Source organism: Eschrichtius robustus, chromosome 19, assembly GCF_028021215.1.
Source record: "Eschrichtius robustus isolate mEscRob2 chromosome 19, mEscRob2.pri, whole genome shotgun sequence".
NCBI classification, from domain to species: domain Eukaryota; kingdom Metazoa; phylum Chordata; class Mammalia; order Artiodactyla; family Eschrichtiidae; genus Eschrichtius; species Eschrichtius robustus.
In genome coordinates, this window is record NC_090842.1 from 60255399 (window position 1) to 60277293 (window position 21895).

Below are 21895 nucleotides of genomic sequence, written 5' to 3' on the forward strand. Positions count from 1 at the left end.
AACGCCACACCCCCTTCCACTGCTCTGGTCCAGGCTCTGTCCCGGCTCTGACCAATGTCCCCTTCCTGACCTCCCTATTCAGGGGCCCTCCAGCCCTCCCATCAGTCTGTGCATTCCTTTCAAAGCGCCTATCACAACTGGGAATGATCCTGTCATCCAGCCAGTTGTTTGCACTCCGTCTCCGCGCTGGATTGTGAGCCCCACGAGGTGGGCCCAGGGCTGTCACAGTCATGGCTGTGTCCCTAGCACTGTCCAGAGCCAGGCCAGGCACACAGATGGTGCTCAGTACATCTCGCTGACTGCGTCAATGGGTCCCTGCCCCAGCTTCCTCCCCATCTGCCGGCCCCGGCCTCACCTCCTGCAACTGTTCTCCATGCAGTAATCAGGAGCTGGTTAAAAGACAACAAAACCCCAAAAGACTACCATTCTTTTCACTAATAAAAGTAACGCACTGCATGAAAATCAAGTACTCAAACTATAAAATTAAAAGCCAGGAATTCCCTGGCGGTCCGGTGGTTAGGACTCCGCAATTTCACTGCTGAGGGCGTGGGTTCTATCCCTGGTTGGGGAGCTAAGATCCCACATGCCGAGCAACACGGCCAAAAAAAAAAAAAAAAAAGAAGTTGGAACAAAAAAGAAAATAGCCAAAGCAGTCCCCCCACCTAGTCCTGATCCCTCAAACTTACCTCTAAATCTCGCCCTAATAGGCCTTTTCGTCTCCCAGCATCCTCTCCTTGACTTCTGATAATAAGCATACGTTGCTCATCTCTATTTCTGAGTTTTCCAACTGGACATTTGCTTGTATTTATACAATTATCTCCTGTTGGTCCCTCGGCCCCACCAGTTCCTCCCCATGCAGCCTGTCTTTCCCTGGACCCTCCGCTCCCCATTCCTACAAGTGATTTGTACATTTGTATATTTCTTATTCTTGTATTTACACTCTTTTCACCATCTCCCTCAGCTCCCAACATGGCCAGGGAGGAAACAAGCAGCCCCGCTTCCCCTCTCCACCCTCCACGTCTCCCTAGGCCAGACCATCCTTTCACATGATCAGGATTTAACATACAGGCTGTTCGGTGGCTATAATACGGCCCCTTGTACTCTGTGCATCAGCCAAGTCAGAAACATGAAAACAAATGGCACATACAAGGTGACAATCGTGGAAACACTGTTCAGTGTGATGTGACTAAGCTAGAAAGGAGTCCCTGTGATGGGCTGTGTTAGGCAGGGGCCGCCTGGAGGAAGCACCTGGACGCCTTGCTGCGTCCTCAGGATCAAGGTCAGACAGCTTCTCTACCCTTACTCCACAGAGCACATGTCAGTTTGCTCGCAGCTGAACAATGATTTTCTAGGATGACTTGATCTTCCCTCGCATGACAGTTCTCAAACGGCAGATCTTGTCCCATGAGTGGGTCATGAGATCAATGTGGTTGCACAAACCAGCATTAAAAATATAATCAAGAATATAATTGTTAGGGAATCGTTGACTGAAACCGCCAGCCCCGGCCGGGCACGACGATAACCACTTGCATGAGCTGTCTCGCAACAGGAGGTTCTGATAAAGAATGAGGTGCTGCCACCGAAAACTAACTGGGAGAATTCAGGAGGGGCTGAAAGGAGGGAGGACACGCCAGCCCACAGTATGTCTTCTACAACTAACCCAGGAGGGGTCAAAAGGAAGAGGGAGGACAAAATATGTCCTGCCAACCTCCCAGAATCCTCCTCACTGAAATCCATCTTGGCTGAGAGATGCGCGCCACCAGGAAGGACCCTGAGTCAGAGTCATTGGCCAGAGACAACCCGGAAACTAACCCCATCACCATATAACCTGAGACTGCGAGCCACGTGGCGGAGCAGTTCTCCTGGGTTCCCTTACCCTGCTGCTCTCTGCCCAGGCGCCCCCTCCCAATAAAGTCTTTTGCTTTGTCAGCACGTGTGTCTCCTCGGACAATTCATTTCCAAATGTTAGACAAGAGCCCACTCTCAGGCCCTGGAAGGGGTCCCCCTTCCTGCAACGTAACAGAAAATATTCGATGGACTTTGAGGGCATTACGCTAAGTGAAGTTAAGTCAGAGAAAGACAAATACCATATGATCTCACTTACCTGTGGAATTTAAAAAACAACAACAGGGACTTCCCTGGTGGCTCAGTGGTTAAGAATCCGCCTGCCAATGCAGGGGACACGGGTTCAAGCCCTGGTCCAGGAAGATTCCACATGCCGCAGAGCAACTAAGCCCGTGCGCCACAACTACTGAGGCTGTGAGCCACAACTACTGAAGCCCCCGTGTCTAGAGCCCGTGCTCCGCAACAAGAGAAGCCACCGCAACGAGAAGCCTGCGCACTGCAACAAAGAGTAGCCCCTGCTCGCCGCAACTAGAGAAAGCCCACGCGCAGCAACGAAGACCCAACGCAGCCAAAAATAAATAAGTAAATAAATAAATTTATAAAAACAACAATAACAAGCCAAGCTCACAGATACAACAACAACAACAAAAAGAAAATAAAACATCAAAGCCAATCTTAAGTACTCAAGGAAAGTACTGTTTCACAAAACTTTTGGTCTTGTTTTGTGTGCGACTGTACGAATATATGTGTGACTGGAACATGGTCAAAAGGTTGAAAGCCACTGTCCTAAGTTTTGGTTGGAATTCCGCTGAGTCTACAGATCATTTTCAGGACAGTGACATCTTCCCAACACTGAGTCTTTCAATCCACGAATGTGGTCTCTCTCCCCACTTAGCCTCTCATTTTCTCTGCAAGTCTTGCACCTCTTTGGTTTTACTTATTACTAGGTAATGATATTTTTTGCCGTTATTCTTCATGGTATTTTTTTTTTTTTTTTTTTTTTTGGCTGCGCCGCTGGCTTGCAGGATTTTAGTTCCCCCACCAGGGATCGAACCCGTGCCCCCTGCAAAGTGCAGAGTCCTAACCACTGGACCACCAGGGAATTCCCTGTCATGGTATTTTAAATTTCATTTTCAATTTGGTTGGGGCTGGTATATAGAAATACAATTGAGTTATGTAAATGACTTTCTTTCCAGTGACCTCCCTAAATCCATTCTTTTTTTTCCTTTTTAGTGAAATATAACTTATACAAAGTACACAAATGTTAAGTGTAGAGCTGGATAATTTTTTAATATGTAGGCATCACCTAGATCAAGATCTAGAACATCCCCACACTCCAAACGGTTCCCACTTTCAAGCCCTCTTCCAGTCAGTACCCCTAATGTCACTATTCTGACCTCTTATGATAGATGATATGTTCTCTTTAAATCCTACTCTGTCTTCTTCGTGATAGATCATTTGTACTCTTTCTGGTCTGACTTCTTTTGCTCAGCAGTATGTCTGTGAGATCCACTGTGTTGCCATGTGGTTCATTCATCCATACCCCACTGAGGGACATTTAGGGAGCCTAGAGTAGAAAGGTTTCCCAGGAGTGAAACTGCTGAATCACAGGTCATTGCATCACCCAGACTATCGCAATAAACATATTAACGAGTTTTTCTGTTGTTGGGAACAAGTTGATCCTAAAATTTACAGGAAATGCAGAGGTCCTAAGAATAGAAAAATTTAAAGAAGAGCAAAGTTTGAAGATTTACACTATCAGATTTCAAGACTAACTACAAAGCTAAAGTAATTAAGACAAGATAGTATTGGTACCAGGATGGACAAATAGAAGACTGGGAAAGAACAGACTGTCCAAAACTAGACCCACACATATCTGATTGCTTTTCAAATGCTAGACCAACCTTGTACTCTTGGAATAAATCCCACTAGGTCATAATTTATTATCTTTCTTATTTAATGCTGGATTCTATTTGCTAATATTTTTGTTTAGGATATCTGAATCCATGTTCAGAAGAGATCTGGGCCTAAAATTTTCCTTTCTTGTAATGACTTTGTTAGGTTGTTGTATCAGTATTCTACTGGACTCATAAAATGAATAAGGAAGTGTTCCACTTCCTCTATTATTTAGAGGAATTTGGGTAATGACATTTTTCTTGCTTAAATGTTTGGAAGAATTTACCAGTGAAGCCGTCTGAGCCTGTGGTTTTCTTTATGGGAAGGTTTTAAACTATAGATTCAATGTCTCTAACAGATATAGGGCTATTCAGATTCTCTATTTTTTCTTGTGTCAATATTGTTAATTGTGTTTTTCAAGGAAATTGTCCATTTCCTCTACATAGCCAAATTTTTTGGCTAAAGTTGATCATAATATCCTCTTGTCATCCTAGAATTAGGATCTGAATTAATGTGTCATTTTTCATCCCTTTTAATGGAAATTTGTGTTTTTCCCCTTGAGTAGTATTAATCTTTTCAAAGAACCATCTTTTGATTTTGTTGATTTCCTCTACTAAATGCCTGCTAACTCCTAGTTGTTCTTCAAGGTGCGTCTCAGGTATTTCCTTCTTCAGGACTAGGTCAGATGCCCACTCTGGGCATCCTTAGCTCCCTGGGCTCCAACATCCCAACCCTGATCAATCTTGGGTGTCACTGGTGACAGATCTGTCTCCCCCACTGGATCATGCGCTCTGCAAGGGCTGGGCCCAGGCCCGTTCTGCTCTCCCTTCCATCTCACACCTAAATTCACCTCTGCCTGGGATACCATTCCCCCACTCCTCTTTTCCCACTGTGCCCCAATTCATCTTTTAGGTCTCACCTGGAGTGTCCCTTCCTCTAGGAAGCCCTCTCTGATACCTAGGCTGCGTCAGACACGTCCTCTAGGTTCCCAAAGCTCCCTGGGCTTCCCTCATCATGATGCTGTTTATTCTAGGTTGAATTTAAAAAAAAGAATATGGATGCAGAACTCCTTGCTTCTAAAATGGGTATAGAAATATGTTTCACCCAGCCTTGTTTGACCTTTCACCAAAAAGGCTGGTTTCACTGTTTTTTTTTTTTTTTGGTTTCACTGTTTTTAAGATCCTTGAGGCCTCTGGCCTCTCCCTGCTTCAAGGCAACTCTTCTATCACTGCCTGGAGGCTAGACTGTAGCTCCTTAAGGGCAGGTTCCCAGAAATGCCCAGCCCAGCACTGGGCATCGAGAAGGCACTCGGGGAAAGTTTAATGAGTGGATGCACGGCTCAGCTTTCTTTCAGGTTTCCTCAGATTAACCGTATTTAGTCACGATAAGCATCCAAATTTTGTCAAAACGTTGTCTGTTTCGAAGTTTATATCTTAACTAAAGTTTGATGTTTACTCTATCTCTGAGGAGTTGAGAATGCTGCTCTTCCCAAGGGGGAGAGAATTTAACAGGTTGCTTTAGCCAAGGAAAAGGCAGGACTCACCTAACCTGTTTATCTGCCCTTAGCCACCCTGCTGAAACTTACAACATCATACCACATGGCATACTGCTACCTTCACTTCTACTTTTTTTTGAATTGAAGTATGTTGATTTACAATTTTGTGTTAGTTTCAGGTGAACAGCATAGTGATAGATTATACTCCATTATAGTTTATTACACGATAATGTGTATAATTCCCTGTGCTATACAGTACATCCTTGTTGCTTACCTATTTTACATATAGTTTGTATCTGTTAATTCCATACCCCTAATTTGTCCCTTCCCACTTCCCTCTCCCCTTTGGTAACCACAGTTTGTTTTCTATATCTGTGTGTCTGTTTCTGTTTTGCATATACATTCATTTGTATTATTTTTTAGATTCTACATATAGGTGATATCATATTGTATTTATCTTTCCGACTTATTTCAGTAAGCATAATATTCTCTAGGTTCATCCATGGAGCTGCAAATGGCACTACTTCATTATTTTTTATGGCCAGGTAATATTCCATTATACATACACACACGCACACACATACATATATATCTCACAACTTTTTAATCCAGCTGAGGTAGAAGATAGATGAGGCCCCAGGCTGAACAGCTCCAAGAGGTCTCCTGCTGATACTTTGAGATCAGATACCATCAGGAGTATTGGGCCTTGCCTGGGTAAAAGCCAAAGCGACTACATTCTTCTCATGCTTGTGGTAAAGGGGATTTCCCGGCCTGACACATGCACAGGGAAGGTCCTCAGTCTAGGGGAGGGAAAAAGGGAGGGAGGAGGCACCAGCTCAGGATTTGTCCTGCCAACCTCCCAGAAACCTTCACCCTGGAATCCACCTTCACTGAGAGATGCGCGTGCACACCAGGAAGGACCCTGAGTCAGACCAAATATGGACACAGGCGAGATGATTGGCCAGAGGCAACCCGGAAGACTGCCCCGATACAAGCAACTTAAATCCTTCCTATTGGCACGCAACTCACTCCAAGTTCTCCCGTGTGTTCTTCCACACGTACTTTGCTTGTATTAAATGCTTTATCTGTTTCACAATCTTGGTCTCTTTGCTGAATTCCTTCTTCAAAGAAGACAAGGACTGAGGTCCCTCTTCTTCCCAGAAGAATCACAACCGTCTGTTGATGGGCACTTGGGTTGCTTCCATGTCTTGGCTATTGTAAAATAGTGCTGCTATGAACACTGGAGTGCATGTATCTTTCCAAATTAGTGTTTTCATTTTTTCCAGATATGTGCCTAGGAGTAGAACTGCTGGATCATCTATAGCTCTATTTTTAATTTTTTAAGGAACTTTCATACTATTTTATTCCCACAACAGTGTAAAAGGGTTCCCTTTTCTCCACATCATCTCCAATACTTGCTATTTATAGATTTTTTAATGATAGCCATTCTGGGGACTTCCCTGGTGGCGCAGTGGTTAAGAATCCACCTGCCAATGCAGGGGACACGGGTTCGATCCCTGGTCTGTGAAGATCCCACCTGCTGTGGAGCAACTAAGCCCGTGCGCCACAACTACTGAAGCCTGCACTCTAGATCCCGCGAGCCACAACTACTGAGCCCGTGTGCTACAACTACTGAAGCCCACTTGCCTAGAGCTCGTGCTTTGCAACAAGAGAAGCCACCGCAATGAGAAGACCACGCACCACAACAGAGAGCAGCCCTTGCTCGCTGCAACTAGAGAAAGCCCGTGCACAGCAATGATAGACCAGTGCAGCCAAAAATAAATAAATAAAATAAATTTATATATAAAAAAATGGTAGCCATTCTGACAGGTGTGAGGTGATACTTCATTGTGGTTTTGATTTGCATTTCTCTAATAATTAGTGATGTTGGGCATCTTTTCATATGCTTGTTAACCATTTGTATGTCTTCTTTGGAAAAATGTCTATTCAAGTCTTCTGCCCATTTTTTGATTTTTGATTTTTAAAAAAAATATAGAGTTGTATGAGCCATTTATATATTTTGGATATTAACCCCTTGTCGGTTGCATTGTTTGCAAATACCTTCTCCCATTCCATAGGTTGTCTTTTGGTTTTGTCAGTGGTTTCCTTTGCTGAGCAAAAACTTTTAAGTTTAATTAGACCCCATTTATTCACTTTTGCTTTTATTTTATTTTTTAAAAATTTCTTTGTTTTATTTATTTATTTATTTATGGCTGTGTTGGGTCTTCATTGCTGTGCGTGGGCTTTCTCTAGTTGTGGCGAGCAGGGGCTACTCTTCGTTGCGGTGCGTGGGCTTCTCATTGCGGTGGCCTCTCTTGTTGCAGAGCATGGGCTCTAGGAGTGCAGGCTTCAGTAGCTGTGGCATGCGGGCTCAGTAGTTGTGGCTCATGGGCTCTAGAGCACAGGCTCAGTAGTTGTGGCACATGGGCTTAGTTGCTCCGCAGCTTGTGGGATCTTCCCGGGCCAGGGATTGAACCCGTGTCCCCTGCATTGGCAGGCGGATTCTTCACCACTGCGCCACCAGGGAAGTCCTACTTTTGCTTTTATTTCTTTTGCCTTAGGAGACTGGTCCAAGAAAATGTTGTTAAGATTTATGTCAAAGAGTGTTTCTTCTAGGAGTTTTATGGTTTCAGGTGTTACATTTAGGTCTTTAAACCACTTTGAATTTTTGTATATGGTGTGAGGAAATGTTCTAATCTGACTGTTCTACATGTGGCTGTCCAGTTTTCCCAGCACCACTTGTTGAAGAGACTGTTTTGTTCTCCACTGTATATTCTTGCCTCCTTTGTCTTAGATGAATTGACGGTAGGTGCGTGGGTCTGCTACCTTCACTTCTGCCTGTGCCCTTGAGGAGGAGACACTGAGTCCAAGTTGGGCCATTTGGCTGCGGGCAAGGGAGTATTCTTCTCTAAGCCTTCATTCATCTTCACAATAAGGACCCTCCCTCCTACAGGATAGTACTGCTGAAAAGACTAAATGAGTTCACGCAAAAACTTTTCACTCAGGGCCAGGCTTAATAAACGGCAGCAAGGCCTGTGGAGTCATACAGACCTGGACTCAAATCTTGGCTCTGTCACTTCCTGGATATGCAAGCTGTACCTCAGTTTCCCCATCAGTAAACTGGGGATACCCAACCGGCAGGATTGGGAAAATGGCAATGAAAGACTAAAAGAGAAACTGCTCAATTTAATAAATGTTAATTTAGCATCCTCTTCCTGACTCCTGTGTGGAATTTTATTCCTGGAAATATGTCCTACCCAGTGGTCTGAGCTCTATGCCCTAGGGCTACAAAGAATAGTTTTCAGCCTCCTCTCTGTATCTCCAGTCTCATTCCCTTTGATCCATCCTCCATACCACAGAGTATCCCAACTCAGATATCCTCTCCTCCCTGATCCCCGCCCTAGCTTTGACCACTCTGGGCCATCACTGTGTGGTGACAAGTCTATCTCCCCAACTGGACTATGTGCCCCATGAAGGTAGGATTTGGAGCTGAATTGGTTGCTGCAGTGTCCCCAGCCCTGGATGGGGCAGAGAACAGGTACTCAGTGAGAGGGCTGATCTGTGGAAGCCCCTGGGAGGTAGCCATGGACCCCTGGCATGGCTGCCTCTCACCTGGCTCTACTCATCACCACACTCCAAAATTCGTCATCTGCCTTATTGTGATGTTCACTTTACTGTGGGGTTTGCTTTATGTGGTGGCCTTGGAATAGGACTGGCAATATTTCTGAGGTCTGTGTATACTGTGAAAGTGTTTTCCTGCACATGAGAGACTGCATTTGGCTGGAATGTATCTGTTTCCTGTGTGCTAAACTGTGCTGCTAAGACAAGGACAGGGCCGGCGGGGGTTGCGGGGGGAGAGAGGCCAGGCGCCTCGGGCGTTTAAGGACATGAGACAGGACCAAGGGCCTCTCCCCCAACATTGGAAACACACCTTCATGCACACAATGGCTGCTTCCTTGTAAAGGAACGGGAACGTGTTCCTAATATGGGCCATCATTCAAATGTGAGCAGTGAGTCATCATAACTACACTACCTATTATCTACCTATTACTTATGTAGCCTGGGATGATGAAAGGGCTGTGACAGAGATGTTAAATACTGAACTGCTAAATACGTTAGCTATGGAGAGGCGAGTGCTTTCTAAAACGTGGGAGGGGGAGAATAAAAGCACTAAATCCTTACCTTCCATAATAAGAAGTCAACAGGTAATAAAAAATGGGACAGGGAAACAGGGACTTCCCTGGCGGTCCAGTGGTTAAGACTCCACGCTTCCACTGCAGGGGTCGAGGGTTTGAGCCCTGGTCAGGGAACTAAGATCCTGCATGCCGTGCAGCGTGGCCAAAAAAATAAAATAAAGTTTAAAAATGGGGAAATAATTTTTAGAAATATGGTGGTAAATACCAAAAAACAGCTAAAACATTTAAACTGTTTACTGTGGGGAACAGGAATTGAGGTGGAAAAGGTTCAGTTTTCTTCTTTTCATCATAAATCATAGATATATTTGACTCTTTAAACTAAGTGCTCATACTCCTTTGACAACGTTAGTAATTAATGTAATTTTTAAAACACAAATATATTTAGAAGACTTGTCCCAGCCAAATATTCCACCCAAAAGCCACAGAATACACATTCTTCTCAAGTGTACATGGAATGTTCTCCAGTATAGATTATAAGTTAGGCCACAAAACAAGCCTTAACAAATTTAAGAAGACTGAAATCATATCAAGCATCTTTTCTGACCACACTGATATGAAGCTAGAAATCAGTTATAAGAAAACTGGAAAATTCACAAATATGTGGAGATTAAACACCATGTATTGTACAACCAATGGGTCAATGAAGAAATCAGAAGAGAAATTTTAAAAAATAGTATGAGATGAATGAAAATGAAATAACAACATACCAAACCTCATGGGATGCAGCAAAAGCAGTTCTAAGAGGGAAGTTCATCATGATAAACACCTACCTCAAGAAACAAAAAAAATCTCAAATAAACCACCTGACTTCCAGAAAAAGGACAAATGAAGCCCGAAGTTAGTAGAAGGAAGGAAATAACAAAGATCAGAGTAGAAATAAATGAAATAGAAACTAAAAAGACAATATAAAAGGTCAATGAAACCAAGAGCTGGTTCTTTGAAAATATAAACAAAATTGATGAACCTTTAGCTAGACTCACCAACCAAAAAAAAAGAGAGAGGAATCAAAATCAGAAATGAAGGAGGAGGGGCTTCCCTGGTGGCACAGTAGTTAAGAATCCACCTGACAATGCAGGGGACACAGGTTCGAGCCCTGGTCCAGGAAGATCCCACATGCCGCAGAGCAACTAGGCCCGTGTGCCACAACTACTGAGCCTGTGCTCTAGAGCTCACGAGCCACAACTACTGAAGACCGTGTGCCTAGAGCCCATGCTCTGCAATAAGAGGAGCCACCGCAATGAGAAGCCCATGCACCGCAACAAAGAGTAGCCCCTGCTCACCACAACTAGACAAAGCCCATGTGCAGCAATGAAGACCCAATGCAACCAAAAATAAATAAATTAAAAAAAAAAAAAAAAAAAGAATCCACCTGCCAGTGCAGGGGACACAGGTTCAATCCCTGGTCCAGGAAGATACAACATGCTGTGGAGCAACTAAACTCTTGCGCCACAACTACTGAGCCTGCACTCTAGAGCCCGCAAGTCACAACTACTGAGCCCACATGCCACAACTACTGAAGCCCACGCGCCTAGAGCCCATGTTCCACAACAAGAGAAGCCACCGCAATGAGAAGCACGTGTACCGCAATAAAGAGTAGCCCACCGCTCACTGCAACTAGAGAAAGCCTATGCGCAGCAATGAAGACCCAGTGCAGCCAAGAATAAATAAATAAATTTAAAAAAAAAAGAAATGAAGAAGTTACAACTGATTCTACGGAAATACAAAGGATCATAAGAGACTATATGAACAATTACATGCCAATAAATTGGACCACCTAGAAGAAATGAATAAATCCCTAGAAATACAACCTTCCAAGATTGGATCATGAAGAAATAGAAAATCTGAACAGACCAATGACCACTAAGAAAACTGAATCAGTAATCAAACACCTCCCAAAAAACAAAAGTCTGGGACCAGACAGCTTCACTGGTGAATTCTACCAAACATTCAAAGAAGAATTAATACCAATCCTTCCCAAACTCTTCCAAAAAACAGAAGAGGATGGAACACTTCCAAACTCATTTTATGAGGCCAGCATTACCCTAATACCAAAACCAAACAAGGACACCACAAGAAGAGAAAATTACAGGCCAATATCCCTGATGAACATAGACAGAAAAATCCTCAACAAAATATTAGCAAACCAAATTCAATAATACATTAAAAGGATCATACACCATGATCAAATGGGGTTTATTCCAGGGATGCAAGGATGACAAATCAATCAACGTGATACAACATATTAACAAAATGAAGGATAAAAATCATGTATATGATCACCTCAATAGAAGTAGAGAAAGTATCTGACAAAATTCAGCATCCACTTATGATAAAAACTCTCAACAAAGTGGGTATAGAGGGAAAGTAACTCAACACAATAAATGACATATATGACAAGCCTACAGCTAACATCATACTCAATGATAAAAAGCTGAAAACTTTTCCTCTGAGATCAGGAACGAGACAAGGATGCCCACTCTCACCACTTTAATTCAACATAGTATTGGGAGTCCTAGCCAGAGCAATTAGGCAAGAAAAAGAAATAAAAGCCATCCAAACCGGAATAAAAGAAGTAAAACTGTCACTATTTGCAGATGACATGATGTATCTAGAAAACCCTAAAGATTCCACCAAAAAACTGTTAGAACTAATAAATGAATTCAGTAAAGTTGCAAGATACAAAATCAATATACAGAAATCTGTTGTGTTTCTGTACACTAGTAACAAACTAGCAGAAAGAGAAGTTAAGAAAAAAAATACCATTTACAACTGGTCTTGGCAATGATTTTTTGGATTTGACACCAAAAGCAAAGGCAACAAAAGCAAAAATAAACAAGTCAAACTAAAAAGCTTCTGCACAGTAAAGAAAACCATAAACAAAATGAAAAGGCAACATATTGAATGGGAGAAAATATTTGCAAATCATACATCTGATAAAGGGTTAATATCTGAAATATATAAAGAACTCATATAACTCAACAGCAGAAAAACCAAACAATTCAATTTAATGGGCAGAGGATCTGAACAGACATTTTTTCAAAGAAGACATACAGATGGCTAACAGGTACATGAAAAGATGTTCAACATCACTAATCATCAGGGAAATGCAAATCAAACCCACAATGAGCTATCATCTCACACCTATGAGAATGGCTATTATCAAAAAGACAAGAAATAACAAGTGATGGTGAGGATATGGAGAAAAGGGAACCCACGTACATTGTTGGTGGGACTGTAAACTGGTGCAGCCACTATGAAGAACAGTATGAAGGTTCCTCAAAAACTTAAAAATAGAACTACCATATGATCCAGCAATTCCACTTCTGGGTATTTATCTGAAGAAAACGAAAACAGTAACTCTCACCTTCTTCTCCAAGAAACGAAGTATGGATTTATAGAAAGATTTGGATACCAAAGCAATGCATCCTGGCCCCACATGCCTGGTCCATTTAGGGGAAAGCTTCCTTCAACTGCCAGGCCAGGGACCTGCTCTGCATTCAGCCATCCAGGGGTGCACCCTGAGCACCAGCCACCCCTGAGGGGCTGACCCTCAAGACCACCAGGACTCACGAGGGGAGTTTACGGGTGACTTCTAGGGTGAGAGGCACGTGAGTGGTACATGACACCATTTGGTGACCCAAAGGTTTATGGCCATGTGACAAGGTCACCTGAATAATCCTCCTGGGGAAGACAGGCTCTTGGGAAATTAATCAGGAAGTATCTCAGATGGCATCTGAGGAGCCTTTGGATCTTTCTTGGGAAGCTTCACTGCTGCAGGGTGGCTGTGTGCCAGCCAGGAGAACCCTGCAGGGCAGTGGGCCCTGCCAGCAGCCAGTGTAATAGGGCCAAGGGCCCGCTTCAGCTGCAGGACCCTGCTCCTCACTTTCTCTGGTAACGACCTCACCCGGGGCCCCCTGCACCCAGTCCCCACTCTTCTCTCCTCTGTCTCCTGCTGTGGTCATTCTCTTAATGGGTTGTCCTCCCTGAGCCAAGAACCCCAGGGTGAATGTAGGGGTGAGGAGGTGTGAAGGCTGGGATCTTCTGAGGGGAGGCAAACAAGTGAGGTGGGTTGTGGGTATGACAGCCTTCCAAGCGGGAGTTTTCATCTGCAGAGCTATGATCATAAGCTGCAAAATCAACGTGGCGTATGATGACCAGCATCTCTTTAAAGAAAACAAATTTAAATTCCCATTGTATAATCCCAATTATATAAAATTCTAGAAAATGAAAGCTACTCTCTAGCAGATCAGTGGTTGCCTGGGGATCGGGGAGTCAAGGGCAGGGGCTGGGATTACAAGGGGCATGGGGATACTTTGGAGGTGATGGAGATGTTCACTCTCTAGATTGTGGTGATGGTTTCACGGGTGTACATGTCTATCAAAACTTATCAAATTGTATACTTTAAATATGTGCAGTTTATTGTGTATCAAGTCTACCTCAATAAAGCCATTAAAAACTGAAGCAAACAGAAGAGAATAAAACAGAACAGGATAGACAAAGCCAGGCAGGAAGGAAGAGGAGCAGGCGTTAGCCGGTTGAAGGGACAAACACCACGGGAGGTGAGCGGCAGTCCCCAGAAGGGGGATAAGAGCTGAACTAGAGTGAGGAGGGGAGGGGGCCAAGGCACCCCCAGGCAGGAAGCCCCGCCACCCAGCTCTGCCCAGGCTGAGCTGTTTCTGGTCCCCAGGCGATGTGCAGGTGACCCAAGTGGAGACAGCATGGCCCCGGACCTCAAGGACAGCACGTGGAGCTGCTGTGGGCGCTACTACTCCTTCCATCGGAACTGCTCAGTTGAGACGAAGGAGTTCCTGGTCATCCCCGAGGACAAATCCAAGGCAGAATAGGACAACTGCAGCAAACGCAACAGGAGGAATGTCTAGACTCTGGGAAGGCATCGTCCCCTACCCCTGACTCCCTCCTCTTCCTTCCTGAACCTTCACTTTGAGGACACGGCCTGGAGTCACCCAGTGGCCTCTTCTTTCCAAGAATCTAAGTTATGGGCCACAGGTTCCTGCGGTGTGATCTTGAGTAAGACATTTCCTATTTCTGGGCCTTGGGCTCCTTGTCTGCAAAACAGACCTAATCCGAGAAGCCTCCAGCTCTAGCTGGGGAGAAAGGGTGATGGCCCAATGGCCAGGGAAGATGAAGCATGCAGTTCTGGAAGCCCTTACCCAGAACTCTCCTTGTGGCAGGGGAGATTTCTTTCTGTTAGCAAGTGAACACACTGAGCTGAAGGCCCCAGTTTGCTGAGTTCACCCCAAAGGTGGTGCAGAAGCGCCTCTCTGTACCTTCTCCTTCCTCGCAATTCTGAGCTGCAGGCCTGTCCCCTGGTCATCCTCCTAACACCAGAGAGGCAACAGATCCAAGAGGGGAAAGCTGGGCATTCAAGGATGTTCTTGGCAGTGAGGTTGAGAGTGGTAATAAGTGGGAAACAACTCAACTGCCAGAAGCAGATGATTCCCAGTTTGTGCATGTAACAGTCCCCTGTGACTGGGCTTTCCTATACCGAGACGCTGCAGAGCTCTAAAGGGTACTTCCCCGACTGCCCAGCCCAGTGGGCCCAGGATGTGAGTTAGAGTTGGCCAATGAGACACATCACCCAGGATCTGCAAGGAGACATGAGTGAGACAGGCCCCCCAGCTGCAGCTTTGCACGGGTTCTGCTGGCAAAGGTAGGTTAGGGACATCAGGATTTCCCAAGGTGAACTTCCAGTGTCCTATCACCAACTTCATGGGTGTCATGGCTTCTTGGCGCCTGATGGCATTAAATTGATGCGTTTTTCAACAGAAAAATCAAGTAGGCAGCCTCAGAGGCAGCAGCTCCTCTGGTGGGTCAGTTGTGTAGTGTTGTTCCTGGAAGCCTAGCCAAGAGGCATTTCCTATAGCCCTTCTGATGACTGTGCAAGCCTCATTCTTTGTACTAAATTGCTTTCTGCCTAATTTATTTTGAAATGCGTCAAAAATAAGATAGACTGATGGATGGATAGAGGGATGGACTAATGGATCAAAATGTGGTAAAGAAAGTACAGTAAAGTGTTACTGGGAGAATCTTTGTGGTGGATATGTGGGTGTTCAAATGTAAACCTCTTTTAATGTTGCTGTATGTTTGGAAATGTTTATCATAAAATGTTGAGAAACATCCTTTCTTCTAAAAGAGCTGGAGGGTTTTATCTTTCCTGTAGGTGAACCCTGATGATGCAGTGGCTCTCAGAAATGATGAAAGCTCTCTATGGCTGATGTGGAAATGGGCCCTGAATATAACAGGTGAACTGAGTAGCTGTCTGGTTCTTAGCTGGATGCCCAGCACAGGGGAGAAATCTTCTCTCCAGGAACAGGGCGCTCTCAAGGGCCACGGGGTCTCCAACTCCCTCTGCTGGCCTGAGATGAAGGTGGGACATACTCCCTCTGGCTCCCTCATGCAAGATAACCTGATGTTTTAAGAGTTAGTGCTGGTGGGGCTTCCCTGGTGGCGCAGCCGTGAAGAATCCGCCTGCCAATGCAGGGGACAGGGGTTCGAGCCCTGGTACCGGAAGATCCCACATGCCACAGAGCAACTAAGCCCGTGCACCACAACTACTGAGCCTGCACTCTAGAGCCCGCAAGCCACAACTACTGAGCCTGCGTGCCACAACTACTGAAGCCCGCGGGCCTAGAGCCCGTGCTCCGCAACAAGAGAAGCCACCGCAATGAGAAGCCCGTGCACTGCAACGAAGAGTAGCCCCTGCTCACCGCAACTAGAGAAGGCCCACGCGCAGCAACAAAGACCCAACGCAGCCAAAAATAAATAAATAAATAAATAAATAAATAAATAAATAAATAAATTTATTTATAAATAAATTTATTTATTTATTTTTTTAAAAAGAGTTAGTGCTGGGATTCAGGGGTTCCAAGGCTGGAGGCCCAGCGACGCTCCCTGTACAAGCCTCAGTTTCCTCCTTTATAAAAAGGGTTTAATAATAACCCTTACCCATAGGGTGTGTGACATCCATCAAGAAGGTTTCCATACAGGGCGTCCATTGTCGTTGTTATAATTAGCCCTGGGCTGGGGCTGCTGAATCTCAAAATTGAAAAGCTTTCACCCGGTGTGGTACAGGGGAGCTGACAGAAGATACAGTGGGGTGTGCTCCTCCAGGCCTGGGAGATGAGGTCACCGTCAGCAATACCCAGCGGGTCCTCTTTCCTCCTGCGAATGCCAAGACCACAGGATTGGAGACAGGCCAGGCCTGGATCCAATCTCCACATCCTCCGTGAACTCCCTTTTCCCTCACTGCAGAATGACTGGTAAAAACAGCCCCCAAGAAGAAGGGAGAGCTCTTCCTACAGTAGATTTCCAATTAATAAATGGAGAAGGGGGGACTTCCTCGGTGGCTCAGTGGTTAAGAATCCGCCTGCCACTGCAGGGGACACGGGTTTGAGCCCTGGTCCGGGAAGATCCCACATGCCGCGGAGCAACTAAGCCAGTGCGCCACAACTACTGAGCCTGCGCTCTAGAGCCCGCAAGCCACAACTACTGAGCCCGCGTGCCTAGAGCCTGTGCTCCCTAACAAGAGAAGCCACCGCAATGAGAAGCCAGCGCACCGCAACAAAGACCCAACGCAGCCAAAAATTAAAAAAAATAAATTTAAAAAATAAATAAATAAAATAAAATAAAATAAATGGAGAAGGAAAGAGGGAAAGAGAAAATCAACACTGGACAAATACCACAATAATAACTGTTGCAGATAAGATCCACAGATGATGCTAAAATTAGTGGGCAGAAGTTTGAGGAGAAACAGCCTATCTGTATAGTCTCAATATGTCTTCCCCAAGAGATTTATTTCATTTTATGTTTTATTGAGGTATAATTGACATACAGTATTACATTAGCTTCAGGTGTACAACCTAATGATTTGGTATTCGTATACATTTCAAAATTAGATTAACTGCAAAGGGAAAGATACTAACTTTATACTGGAAAAACCTAGCAGACACCACCTCGACCACGTGACCAAGGTCAATATGACCAGAAATCAGACAGGCTGATATCATGAACCCCCTGATGTGGTGCACGGAGAAGCACACAACATTGGTTCTGCGGTATGTTTGCCAAAAATGTGGAACTTCTTTCCAATCATGAGAAAGCATCAGACAAACTCAGATCAAAGGACAGCCTACAAAATTAACTAACCAGTATTCTTCCAAAGGGTCAAGGTCATGAAAGACAAAGACAGACCGAGAAACTATCACAGATTAAAGGAGACTACAGAGACATGACAAGTAATTCAGGATACTGGATGAGATCCTGGGACAGAATAAGGACTTGGGTGGAAGAACTGGTGAAATGTGAATGACGTGCGTGGTTACGTTACCAGCACTGCACTCATGTTCATTCCCTGGGTTTGCTCCCTGTATTGTGTTTATATAAGATGCTATCGTGGAAGGAAGCTGATGGAAAGGTCTGCAGGAACTCTGTACCATTTTTACAACTTTTCTGTAAATCTACACTGAGCTAAAAGTAAAAAGATAAAAAAAGAAATAGCCTACAGGTGGCAAGACTGGGAAGAAATGGACCCTCGCGAACATTCGTGGCTGCCAGTGGAAATCTTTTGCACACCCTTGAGTCAGCAATTCTGCTTTTGGGGATGGATGACAGATTTCAGTCACGCAGGTGTGAAAGGCTTGCCTGGCACGTTAGTCCTGCAGCATCGTTTATGACAACAATAAAAAGCCAGTAAAGACCCTACAGGACTATCTACGGTCTCATAAATTACAATAATTCTGTCGGCAGCTGAAATAGAGAGTAGGGAAGTTTTTTATGTGCTGATAGATAATTCTCTCCAGGATAACATATAACATGGTCAGTGAAAAGCAGTGAGGACCAGCACAGTGTATACTGTTTGCTATATTCGTGGAAAAAAAAAGGGCAGGGGGGCGTTGCATATCAGCATCTGCTTGGAAATGCATAGTTGTTTTTTGTTTTTTCTGGAAAATGCTCAAGATAACAGTGGTTGCCTCTGTGGAGGAGAACAGCGTGCCTGGGCAACAGAAGTAGAGGGAGAATTTCTCCTACATACTCTTGTGAACCTTAAACCATGTGAACTTAAAAACAAAAACCAAAAATGAAACAGATAATTAAAATTTTTTCCAAAAATTCAACAAATAATCCTGGACCCAGGATTTGTGGTCAAACCTGTTTAGACGAAATACTCTGCTCTTCCCTCAAGCCCCACTAAGATGGCAATCAGGCGGAAAGAAGCCAGAAGCCACAAGAACAGAGGGAAGAGGGAGGAGCGGCCTGGAGGGGAGCAAGTCAGGGCAGGCCCAGAGGCCGGAAGCAGATGGTTGAGAGGCAACTGACAGAGCCAGCAGGAAGGAGACCTAGGCACCCATGGGTGGGCATGTCTGGGGGGGGGCCAGGGTGCAGGCAGCTGAACTAGGAGAGACTAGGATGGCATGCACCAGTCCCTCTGAGAGTGGGGATAAGCTGAGGACATCCAGAACTCCTCCCCAACCTGACAGGAAGCCGCAGAGGGTGAAGCAGGGGGACTCCAGGAACAGCCAAGGGGGCGGGCGCCATGCTGAAAACACGTCTGACCCTCTCGCCTGGGGCTGGTGGCCAATGCACAGAGGTCAAGAGTAAACCGCAGTGGCCCCAGCTGGAGTTGATGAGAGTGAGGTCACACCTTCCACTGAGGTACAGAAAGGGGCTCTGCTCAGCTGTGACCTTGGTAATCCAGGGAGATGGGAAAGATCTAGGCCAAGGACATCCCGGTGGCTCCCAGGCCCCCTCTCCTCTCTTCAGGAACACAGAGACCCCTCCTCTCTCTCCCTCTAAAGCCCTGGTGAAGTGGGTATCTGCCCAGCAGCCACTTCTCTTTTTCTGGAAACTTCCCCTGACTCTCCTTTGAGGAAGGCCCTCCCCTCAATGTTCCCCCATGTTGTTCAGGTAAAACCGATCCTACCCTCATGTTTAGATGCTGGCATTCAGCCCTGGGATTTCTCCTGGAATTTCAGGAACGAGGCCCTCTCCTTCTTCTGGTGTTGCTTAGTGAGTGGGCTGTGAACCCGGAGCTACTGAGGCCATCTGATCCCCAAAGGGAGAGACTGCCTGAGAAAGAAGACCGCACAGAGAAACACAGGGCCCAGGGCTCGGACTGTGCCTTCCAGGAATTGTCTGAGTTCCTGAATCTAGCTGAGTCTGAAGCTATATACTTCCGGAGCTTTTATGCATCTGACCATTAGCTTAGAATTCTGTCACTTGTAAAGAGTTGAGGGAGGAGTTCAGAGTGAGGTCATCACCCCTTCTTGACAAATACTGAGAGACAGGAGTTTCAAAGAGCACTGAGGGGGAAATTCCTAGAAGAAGTGTGTACCCATGAATGTGTATATACAACAGGACGCCAACATCACAGAAAAGAGGCTAGATAGGTCTTCTGCACTGAACAGGTGTTACTTTTTTTTTTTTTAATTTTTAAAATTTATTTATTAATTTATTATTTATTTTTGGTTGCATTGGGTCTTTGTTGCTGTGCACGGCCTTTAGTTGTGGCGAGCGGGAGCTGTTCTTTGTTGCGGTGCGCGGGCTTCTCGTTGCGGTGGCTTCTCTTGTTGCGGAGCATGGGCTCTAGGTGCGTGGGCTTCAGTAGTTGTGGCACGCGGCCTCAGTAGTTGTGGCTCGCGGGCTCAGTAGTTGTGGCTCGTGGGTTCTAGAGCACAGGCTCAGTAGTTGTGGCGCACGGGCTTAGTTGCTCCGCAGCATGTGGGATCTTCCCGGACCAGGGCTCGAACCCGTGTTCCCTGCACTGGCAGGCGGATTCTTAACCACTGCGCCACCAGGGAAGCCCCCAGGTGTTACTTTTGTAAGCAGAAATCAACTTTCTTTGAAAAATAATACAGCAAATTAATTCCTTGCTGTCCTTGATTTCTTTTGTCACCAGGACATATTGTCCCTGCTGCCTTCAGGATCAAGTCCAAATGTATTAACGTGGCCCTGTGTGATCTGTCCTCGGATGGCCATCCAGTCTCTGCTCTTGCCACTTTCAGCCCCACCGTCTACATTTCAGCCCCAGCAGCCTCGTCTGATTCCCCTCGTTCACACCTTGACCCTTGCACATGCTGTTACCTGTGCCTCTATCTTTCCACTTTGGCTCACTGCTCCTTGAGCTCTGCTATACCCCCTTCTCCCAAAAGCCCTCCCCAAACCCACAGACTGGCTAAGGTCCCCTCCAGGCTTCCCCAGCCCAGCACTGACCCACTGACCACTCTGGATGGTCTGGAGAAGGGCCTGTCTCCCCTCTGAACTGTGAGACCCATGAGGGCAGGGCTGTGTCCCCACCACTGCTCAGCAAAGGACCCAGCACAGAGAAGATTCTGGGGAGTGCTGGATGCATGGGTGAGATAGGGATGAATGAAACAAGGCAGGGACAGGGTTTGTTTCACCCCTGTGTCCCCAGCACTCAGCACAGGTATAGAGAAGATGCTCATGGGAGATATGTTGAAAGAATGAGACCAAAAGTGAAAAGTCTGAGGTATAAAAACATATCAGCTTGGTGATAAAAAGATGCTTTATTCAATCAATGCTGTTGGGACAACTGGACAGACAACTAGGAAAGAAAATAAGATGGATCCCGAGTGGGCTGAGGTATCGGCGGGAGAGTCGGGTGGCGGAAGAAGCCCTTACGGGGACTGGAGCTGCGGATTAAGCCTGAACAAGATGACAACTTCCCGGGACTTCCCTGGTGGTCCAGTGGTTAAGACTCCACGCTCCCAAGGCAGGGCACACGGGTTCGATCCTTGGTCAGGGAACTAAGATTCCTGCATGCTTTGTGGTATGGCCAAATAAAATAAAATTTAAAAAAAAAAGAATATTTGAAAGATGACAACCTCCCAAAAGCACTGAGATTTCATGGCAGAGCCCATGGGGAAAAAGCCAGTGGGAAGCCTAGCCGGCACTGGCAAAGTCCTGGGCAAGAAGCTGGAGGAAAAGGGGCTTTGACAAGGCCTATGTGGTTCTTGGCTAGTTTCTGGTGCTAAAGAAAGATGAAGACCTCTTCCGGGAATGGCTGAAGGACACGTGCGGCGCCAAAGCCAAGCAGTCCCGGGACTGCTTCGGGGGCCTGTGAGAGTGGTGCGACGCCTTCCTGTGATGCTCTCTGGGGAGCCCTGATCCCGAGCCCCAGCACTGAGTCTCCAGAGTTTGCAGCCAAGTGAGGACTCCTCCCCCATCCTCTCCAAGGGAAAAGACTGCTGTGGTCGTGCAGACCTCCCGTATACTCCAGGGTCTTTTGGGAGCTCTCTCCCCTCATCATCTCAACTTTTTTGGAATTCTCAGCCTTGCATGCATCTCCCTTCTCCTTTCCCTGCCAAGTTTTGAGTCAGCTCTTTTTGGCAGAACGGTTACTGTCCTTGTAAAGTTTTTTAAGTCAATAAGGTCAGTGGCCTTTGGGCAGCTGGGGGAAGATGGATTCCTACCTCACACCGAACAC

The 21895-nt window shown here is 45.7% G+C and overlaps 1 protein-coding gene and 1 pseudogene across 2 annotated transcripts in view; one reads left to right on the forward strand and one right to left on the reverse strand.

Moving 5' to 3' along the window:
• OPA3 (outer mitochondrial membrane lipid metabolism regulator OPA3) overlaps positions 1–21895 on the reverse strand; it is a 63057-nt gene that overhangs the window by 26716 nt on the left and 14446 nt on the right. The window lies entirely within an intron of this gene.
• On the forward strand, positions 21286–21556 carry LOC137753804 (barrier-to-autointegration factor pseudogene; annotated as a pseudogene).